We start from the raw sequence: 10,300 nt of genomic DNA, 5'->3' as shown, positions 1-10,300 counted from the left end.
CATTCTATCTTCTGCTTGATAAAATCTTGCTGACTTTCTCTAGTGAACATGCCAATTAAATTATTGTATTCCTTAGCTCTGGAATTTCTATTTGGTTCTTTTTTATGACTTTTATGTAAAATATCTCTCCTGATATTTCCATTTTTTACACACTGCTATCCTGATTTTATTTAGTTGTCTATATTCTATTTAACATATTAAACACATTTAAGATACTTAATTGAATTCATTGTAAAGTATTCATAGATTTCTGTTTCCTTATGGTCAGTTTGTGGACATTTATTTTGTTAATTTGATTGGGCCATTTCCCCAGTTTCTTTGTGTGCCTGTGATCTTTTGTTGATATTTGGGCATTTGAAAAGAAAAAAAAAAGATGCAATTTTAACAAAGTTGCAGTACACAAAGTTGATATACTAAAGTCAATTTCTTTCCTGTATATCAGCAATGAACAAGTAGAATTTGAAATTAAAAGCACAGTATCATTGACATTTACAAATCTCAAAATAAAATACTTAACTACAAGTCTAACAAATATATATATATATATATATATATATATATATATATATAAGATCTAGATGAGAAAAGCTATAAAACACTGATAAAAATAAATCAAAAAAGACCTAAATTAATGAATAGGAAAACTCAGTATTGTCAAAATGTTAGTTCTTCCTTCCAATCAAAATCTCAGCAAGCTATTTTATGAATATTTACAAATTGATTCTAAAATATATATGGTGAGGTATAAGATCCAGAATAACTAACACAATATTGGAGAAAAATAAAGTTGGGAGACTGATGCTATTTGACTTTGAGACTTATTATAAAGCTATAGTAATCAAGACAGTGTAGTATGGGTAAAGTAATAGATAAGTAAAGCAATGGAACACAATAGAGAGCCCAGAAATAGATTTCATATAAATATAGTGAACTGATCTTCAATAAGAAGTAAAGGTCATCGAGAAAAGATAGTCTTTTCAACAAATGATGCTAGAAAAGTTGGACATCCACATTTTAAAAAATGAATCTAGACCTTACAACCTTCACAAAAAATAACTTAAAATGGATCATAGTCCTAAATGTACAGTAACCCTTGTAATATGCAAATATAAAATAAAAATTCTAAATATAACAGATGAGAAAATATAAATGACCTTGGGTATGGCAACACAATGTCTATGGCATTATCCATAAAATGAATAACTGATAAGTTGGATATCATCAAAATTGAAACTGCTGTGTGAAAGACAATGTTGAGAGAATGAGAAAATAGGCCATATACCAGGAGAAAGTATTTGCAAAGACATTCTGACAAAAGACTGTAATCCAAAATATTCAAAGAACTCTTAAAAGCCAGTAAGAACACAAACAGACCAATTAAAGAATGGGCCAAGGCATTTAGCAGACACCTCACCAAAGAAGATATACAAATGGAAAATAAGCATATGAAAGGATGCTGCCTGTCATGTGTCATCAGGGAAATGCAAATCAAAATAATGAGCTATCATTCTGCACCTATTGGAATGGCCCAAATCCAGAGCACTGACAACACCAAATGCTGACATTGGTGTGGAGCATCAGGAACTCTCATTCTTCATTGGTAGGAGTGCAAAATGGTACAGTCACTTTGGAGGCAATTTGGTAGTTTCTAAGAAAAATGAACATACTCTTACCATATTATCAAGCAATCACACTTCTTGGTATTTATCCAAAAGATGTGAAAACTTATGTCCACACAAAAACTCACACCAAGATATTTATAGTATATTTATTCATAATTGCCAAAACTTGGAAGCAACCAAGATGTCCTTGAATGATAAACAAACTGTGGTATATCCAGACTCTTTGTGTCCAACTCTTTGTGACCTCATGGACTGTAGTCTACCAGGCTTCTCAGTCCATGGGGTTTTCCAGGAAAGAGTACTGGAGTGGATTGCCATCTCCTTTTCCAGGGGATCTTTCCTACCCAGGGATCGAACCCAGGTCTCCCACATTATAGGCAGATTCTTTTACCATTTGAGCCAGGGAAGTCTTATTCATAATTGCCAAAACTTGGAAGCAACCAAGATGCCCTTGAATGATAAACAAACTGTGGTATATCCAGACAGTAGAATATTATTCAGCACTAATGAGAAATGAGCTGTCAAACTATGAAGAGACATGGAGGAACTTTAAATGCATATTCGTAAGTTAAAGAAGCTAATCTGAAACAGCTATGTACTATAAGATTCCTACATGTCATTCTGGAAAAAGCAAGTTACAGAGACAAAAAAAAAAAAAAAAAATAGTGGTTTTCATAGGTTGGAGGAAAGGATGGATAGATTACAGATAATTTTTAGGGTAATGAAAATATCTGTAGGATACTGTAGTTATTCATACTTGTCATATATTTGTCCAAACCTACGGAATGTACAACAGCCAGAGTAAGTGAAAAGTGAGTGAAAGTCATTCAGTCATGTCCAACTCTTTGCGACTCCAGGGACTATACAGTCCATGGAATTCTCCAGGCCAGAATACTGGAGTGGGTAGCCCTTCTCTTCTCCAGGGGATCTTTCCAACCCAGGGATTGAACCCAGGTCTCTTGCATTGCAGGAGGATTCTTTACCAGCTGAGCCACCAGGGAAGCCCACACAACAGCCAGAGAGAATTATAATGTAAATAATGGACTTTGAGTGATTATGATTTCTCAATATAGGTTCATCAGTTTTAATAAATGTGCCCCTCTGGTAGGGGATGTGAATGATGGGGGAGGCTGTGCATTTTCAGGAGAGGAGCAATCTGGGAAATCTCTCTACTTTCCCTTCAATTTTGCTGTGAACCTAAATCTGCTCTAAAAGAAATAAAAATATTTAAATGTTTTTTTTTTTTTCCAAACAAATAAAACAGTCACACCTCTCAGCCTTTACTACTTTTATACTAGGAAAATGTTCACTAATGAGCCCAGCTGGAGATTTGGGGAGTGTCTAAAGCCTTCTAAAGCTATATCTTTTCTGGGCTTGTGCAAGTACTTTCCCAGTGAAAGTTGACCCCCTCCTCTGGGTCCTGTAAACTTTTGCTCTGCCTTGGGTCTTTCTGCAATAACACAGTCTCTCTGATGGTGTCACAGAAACCCTCAGTCTGGCACCTAACAGCCAATCAAGTCCATGCTTGGTGCTCAGAGTCAGGCTGGACGAAATCTTTTCCTTGGGCAGCCCTCTGAAAGCCAGAGCAATAGGATCACAGCTGACCTTCTCCTTCCCTCTTGAGTAGGGATAGGAGCCTGGAATGTAGGAGCTTTCTCTACATCAGTCTATACTGTGCAGGACCAGGTGGGCAAATGCAAGGAACCCCCTTACTGGATTCTGTTCAGTTCTCTCTGGCTTTACACTCACCTGGGGTGCTGCAGCCACTTAGCTGGCTTCTGGGTTCTCGTGAAGGCACTATGGGCATATACTGTTGTGAAGTCAGTGTTTCTACAGGGGAATGTGGGCCTGAGGCTTCCTACTCCACTGTGCTGTTGCTATTACTCCAGTAAATCTCTTTTGAAATATAAATTCTTCTTGAAATTAAATCTGATATTGTACTAATGAGTAAAAGTTTTTTGAAAAAATTTTAAACTTTCTAAAATAGCTTTTCCTTAAAATGTTTTGGCTCATTTCATCTTTTTAAACCCTTAATGTACTTGACTAATTTTAAAAACCAGCAAAGATATATTTTAATGAAAATCACAACATTATAAATATCTCTTTTCAGTGACCACGATTGGTTTCTTATGCTTCTTTTGCCAGCTTTAATGACTAATATATCATCATGAAGGGAAGCAGTTTCCAAAACCTGATTTTTTTGTGTGTATTTTAAGTGCTAAAATTGAAAAAGTGTAAGCATTTTCTAATATGACTTATTTTCAGATATGCAGGCAAAAAGGGGATAACATACTAAAATACTCAATGTTAATTCTCAACGGAATTTTACTCAGGGTGATTTGTCTTTCTTTTTTGCATCAAAAGGTAACATAAACAAAATTAAGAAATGATGTGCTTTTAAAAGAATTACAAACAGAATTGAAAAAATACTTTTCTTTAAAAGAACTACAGCCTTTTGAGGAATACATAGCTTCGATAATGGTTGATAAAAATTGTGTTTCTCTACTCAATTATAAAACTATTAACACTACCATATTTATTGAGCACTCTTTATGGAAAAGATTCTTAGGCTGCTGGAAGCTGTTTTCCTATAAACTATTACTTTATCACAATGACAAAAGAACATTAAAATTGTTGAAAACACAAAATTTTCTGATTAATAGAATGTATTAAATTATTACTATGTAACATGAAAAAACATGCAAATATTTTATATTTAGAGTGAAATATTTCAAGAAGATACCTACTTTCCTATAGTTACATTTATTTTGTGAGCTAAAGAATGATTCAAATGCATTCACATTGAACACACTTGAATGCCACTGCCTTTAGGGATGAATCCGTTGGTGATGTGCCTATTAAGACACAAATAACAGATCAAGGTCTACTCTTGGTTAATGTTATGTAAGGGAAAGTATTTTTAAAAATCTGACTTACAGAGAATTTTGTATGGTTTTAGAAAACATAATTCTCAAATTTAAGAAGATTTATCTATAAGTATCAGCAATAATGGATATAAATTGCAGATTTTTAAAATTTTGACCTTTACAGGATGTTATACCCTTTATGATTCTATGCTTTATCTATTTGTATATCAGTATGTCTATTTTTTTTTGTATCTCTTTGTCTGTTAATGATCTGTTACCACCCTACTTACTTCAAAAATAATTTTGAGACTCACAACAAGTCTTTCAGTCAAGAACTAGGAAGTGCAGCACATTTACCAGGTTACAAGCTCTGATGCAAATAACTTTAAGTTCTCATGAAAAGAACCCCTCAGTCAGTTCAGTCATGTCTGACTTTTTGTGACCCCATGGACCACAGCACGCCAGGCTTTCTTTTTGCCTTTTCATACTGTCCATGGGGTTCTCAAGACAAGAATACTGAAGTGGTTTGTCATTCTCTTCTCCAGTGTCATGAAAAGAACCCCTAAAGTTGCCTTATTAATTTTATGAAAAGCTAGTGCAAGGCTGATATATACTAGATGAAAACATGAATATTTGATGAGCATTACTGGAGGTAGATGAAGAATGAAAGATTTATTTGGTATTTAACCTCAAATTTGTGTACCCCTTTTGTCAAAGATTGAAGAAGAAAGACAAGTAGTTTGGACTCTTCTTTTTAATATTTAAGGGTATTTGGATATCTAGCATTGTGTGAATTAATCACATTAGAATTAAATAATAAATCAAACATTCAGAAAGAACTAGAGAATTATCCATTTCTCCAAACAGTTCCTCCTCTTGGATGGTGAGCTAATGCACATTATCAGCAATGTCAGGCTGATAACCATCCCCCTAAAATTGTTGGCTTAGCTCTTGGTGTTTGCCCTGTTTGATTTTTCATCTTCCTGCCCAGAAGCTACTTCATTGATCTCCACCAGTCCTTTCAACCTATGTGTTTCTGGCTAATACTGGGCCAAGTGAAATATCACAGGACCATCATCATAGTTAAAGTCATAAAAATATTTACACTGCAGGATGGCATTACAGGACTCCCCTCAGTGCTTGTAGGTGTACATTTTTCTGGAAATTCTACACAGAAACACAGACTTCCCTCAGGGTCCAGTGGTTAAGAATCTGTCTGCCAATGTCGGGGGACACAGGTTCAATCCCTGGTCAGGGAGCACTCCACACGCCATGGAGCAAATAAGCCCATTTGCTGCAACTACTGAAGCCAATGCACTTAGAGTCTCAGGGAAACAAGGGAGCCCACTGCAATGAGAAACCTCTGCACTGTAACTAGAGAGTAGTGCCCACAAACTGCAACTAGAGAAAGCCTGTGTGTATCAATGAAGGCCTAGCACAGCCTCAAATAAACAAATAAATAAAAATTAAGAAAGAAAGAAAGAAAGAAAGAAAGAAAGAAAAAAAACAGACCTGCAGCCACTGCCAAAGAGGAAGGAAGCTGGGGCTGGAGCAGCTGGCACAGGTCTAAAGCCCAAGGCCACTGCTGCTCCTGCCACCAAAAGGTTGGAAGCATATGAGGCCATAACCCAAGTGGAGGCCAGAGTTGAGGACTTGCATGTGAATTGCTCAGAGTCACCTGAGCTGGAGCTACTCGAACTCTGGGAAGGGGTGCTTCAGGTGGGCTGAGCTGCCATCACCCCTCCTCACCACACCCCCAGGCCCAGACCACAGGACTGGGATCTCCCCAGGCTTGGAACTCACTCCTCTCAGGCCCAATCCTCCAGGCCAAGCTCTGGGTCTTCCTTGGCTCCTTTCACACTCAGGATCGAGGTGGGAGGATGTGATCATCTCAGACTTGGGTGCTTTCTCTGCCGGGATTGTAGTGGTTAGGAGCCCCCTCCTGCTGACTGCTAGGGAAGGACCAGCACATTCCCAAAGTCTCACTTGGCATCCCCCTCCTCCCATTCAAGAACAAGTTTCTTTTTTTCTCTCCATTGGAAATCCTGCCTGAAGTCCAAAACATCTATCTGTGTGTACTTCCCCAGTTCCTAGAGTACTTTTAGAAATACTATCTACTGACCAAGGTTCAGAAACTCTCATTCTTGACTTGACTTTTCGTCTTTGAGACAAAGGTTGCCCCCCTCCCCAATATCCTAAGTAACTGATAGTCCATGCCTAGGGCTTTATCAATTTGGATCACCAGCTCCCTGGCTATCTTTATGTGATTATCCCCACCCATGTGAATTTCAGTTCCCTCTGGACTCCAACTTCCAGCTCCCACTAGATCTGGGCAGTCCCAGTGGGACTGACCAAAAGGGCTCTGACCCAGGATTTCTCACCCTGGAAGACAGCTTTAAGGAGGCAAGGGAACTGGATGTCTGGTAGAACCTGGCAGCTCAGGAGTGGGTGTTTCACTTACCCCACACAAGAAGATGAAAAAGTGCAAAGCTCAATGCATTGAAAGGCTTGGCTGGGTACAAGTGAAAAAAGAAACCCAAGAAAGGCTCAGGCCATTGCCTGCTTTGCACTGAGCCTCCTGATTCTGAGTCTAGCTAAGAGGAAGAAGAGAAATTTGGTGCAGCTAGAATCGCTCTTGCCTTGTCAAGGGAGACTATTTATGATACTGCAAGATCTGGTATCCCCTCTGTGCTTTTGTCATCCTTGTCACCTGTGTCCTGGCCTGTGTTGGCTTGGTGTCTATGCAAATTGAGCTGCATACAGAATTCTCAACAAGCTGGTAAGGTGGTCTGGTATTCCCATCCTTTTAAGAGTTTTCCACAGTTTGTTGTGATCTGCACAGTCAAAGGCGTTAATGTAGTCAGTGAAGCAGAAGTAGATGTTTTTTCTGGAATTACCTTGCTTTTTCTATGATCCAGTGGATGTTGGCAATTTGATCTCTTATTCCTTGGCTTGTTCTATATCCAACTTGAACATCTGGAAGTTCTAGGTTCAAGTACTGTTGTAGCCTAGCTTGAAGAATTTTGAGCATTACTTTGCTAGCATGTGAAATGAATGGAATTGTGCAATAGTTTGAACACTTTTTACCATTGCCTTTCTTTGGGATTGGAATGAAAACCGACCTTTTCCAGTCCTGTGGCCACTGCTGAGTTTTCCAAATTTGCTGGCATATTGGGTACAGCACTTTCACAGCATCATCTTACAGGATTTGAAATAGCTCAGCTGAAATTCCATCACCTCCACTAGCTTTGTTCACAGGGATGCTTCCTAAGGCCCACTTGACTTCCCACTCCAGTATCACTTCATAGCAAATAGTTGGGGAAACAAAGGAAACAGTGACAGACTTTATTTTCTTAGGCTCCAAAATCATTGTAGATGTTGACTGAACACATGAAATGAAAAGACATTTGGTCCTTGGAAGAAAAGCTATGACCAACCTAAACAGCACATTAAAAAACAGAGACATTACTTTGTCAACAAAAGTTTGTATAGTCAAAGTTATGATTTTTGCAGTAGTCTTGTATGGATGTGAGAGTTGGACCATAAAGAAAGCTGAGTGCCAAAGAATTGATGCTTTTGAACTGTGATTGTGGACAAGACTCTTGTAGTTCCTTGGACTCCAAAGAGATACAACCAGTCCATTCTAAAGGAGATCAGTCCTGGATATTCACTGAAAGGACTGCTGCTGAAGCTGAAGCTCCAATACTTTGGCCACCTGCTGCAAATAACCAACTCATTAGAAAAGACCCTGATGCTGGGAAAGATTGAAGACATAAGGAGAAGGGGACGACAGAGGAAGAGATGTTTGGATGGCATCACTGACTCGATGGACATGAGTCTGAGGAAGTTCCAGGAAATGATGGAGGACAGGGAAGCATAGCATGCCGCAGTCCATGGGGTCACAAAGAGTCAGACATGACTGAGCAACTAAATGACAACAACAGCAAGGAAAAATTTAGAACAATGAAATCTAATTAGAAAAGCTGTTCCAAGAAGTTCCAAAAGTTAAGGAAGAGCTACTTAGCAACTACAAAAACAAGTTAAGAAGATTGAATCTGAAGAGCTGGGGTTGAACAAAATCTGGATAAACATCACAGAAATGAATAAGCAGATTTCTCTGTTGACTTCCGCAATAAACCACATCAAAGCCAATGTCAAGTTAGCTGCAGACTTAATTAGCCTGCCTGGCACTGTAGAGGGACTTCAGAAGAGTGTAACTTCTATTAGCAACACTTTAAACAACATCTGTCTTGCTGTGGAGGCAATACAGAAGACTGTGAATGAATACAAGAAAACCATGAAGTTACTGCAGAGTGGCATGAATCAGCATGCCTTAAAGGAGACCAATGGAAACAACCAGATCATTCCATCACTTCCAGCTATATCTGAACTTGACAATAAAACACACAGTGCGAGTTTGAAGCAGGATATCCTGTACCTCCATAGTTTTTTAGAGGAGGTAAACAGTGCCCCAGGGGAGTACCAGAGATGGAAGTAACTTAAGCTCAAGGGAATGAATGAGGCAGTTAATAATCTTACCCAGAGAGTCGACTTGATAGAAAGAATTCTGGTTGCTATAAGCAAGGTAGAAAAGCAAGTGAACCTGTCCTCCAGCTGTCTTTCCAAAAAGAGTCTTTGCATCAAGTGACCAGCAGAATACAGTTTGTAAAATCCCAGGGCTTAAAGGAAGAAGAGGGCATCAGAGGATGGGATGGTCGGATAGCATCACCAATGCAGTGGACATGAACTTGGGCAAACTCTGGGAGATTGTGAGGGACAGGGAGGCCTGATGTGTTGCTGCAGTCCAGGGAGTTACAAAAAGACACCACTGGGTGATTGAATAGCAACAACAAAGAAGTTAGTTCAGATTCTCAGGTATTCAAGCTCAGAGACAAACTGTAGCTGATCAGTGCTCTCACAGACAAACCTGAAAGCAGCAGGCCTCCAGAAACTACCAAATGAAGAACAAGTACAGGGTTTCAGGTCAAAGCCTTCAGCATTGCCAAAATTCCCACAGTCTCTTGGAGATCATATTGAGAAATCTGCCCAGGTAAAATTTGTCTCCCTATCAGTAATTTCTAGTACTGAAGATCTTCAGGACTTGCTCCATAGCACGGACTGTGATATGGATGGGAAGCTGACTTACCAGGAAATCAGGAACTCCTTAGATTCTGTTATGCCAGAACCAGAACATTTGAGAGAGTTTGATTCTGATGGAGATGGAAGATACTCATTCTTAGAGGAAGAGTAGTTTTAGATGTCTAGCTTTATCAGGCTTATTTTAGAAATGAATGTGTGCCTTAGATTACCTAATATCTACTCAGTTTCTTTTTGATTAAATGAGTGGTATATTAAAAAAATCAAATTAATAAATAAGATATTAAAATTTTTTCACCTGCAATAGTGTGCCAGGTAAAATGCGGTATTTTACACTCTGAATTGGAAAAAGTATCACATAATTTAATTATCCACCAAAACAAAGTGACATTTTGTTTTGGACATCTATTACAGCATCACTCAGGAACGATAAAGAGCTTTCAACTGAATTTGAGAACTGTGGTTGGGATAGTTTGAGTTAATCCAGAAGACTATACAATGCATGTGAGACTCACTTTGGCATCCTTTTTTAAGTCACTTCAGTCATGTCTGACTCTGTGCGACCCCGCAGACGGCAGCCCACCAGGCTCCCTATCCCTGGGATTCTCCAGGCAAGAACACTGGAGTGGGTTGCCATTTCCTTCTCCAATGCATGAAAGTGAAAAGTGAAAGGGAAGTCGCTCAGTCGTGTCCGACTCTTAGAGACCCCATGGA

General features: G+C 38.7%; 1 pseudogene; it reads left to right on the top strand.

The window, feature by feature from the left end:
- The first annotated feature begins 2,128 nt into the window (after positions 1 to 2,128).
- LOC147346505 (EF-hand calcium-binding domain-containing protein 14-like) lies at positions 2,129 to 9,740 on the top strand (annotated as a pseudogene).
- Positions 9,741 to 10,300: the final 560 nt, after the last annotated feature.

Source organism: Bos grunniens, chromosome 23 (genome assembly GCF_055505025.1).
Source record: "Bos grunniens cultivar Pamir isolate PY7600 chromosome 23, Bosgru_T2T1.0, whole genome shotgun sequence".
Taxonomy (NCBI): Eukaryota; Metazoa; Chordata; class Mammalia; order Artiodactyla; family Bovidae; genus Bos; species Bos grunniens.
Note: the sequence above shows the minus strand (reverse complement) of the source record. Positions and strands in the feature narration are given on the sequence as shown.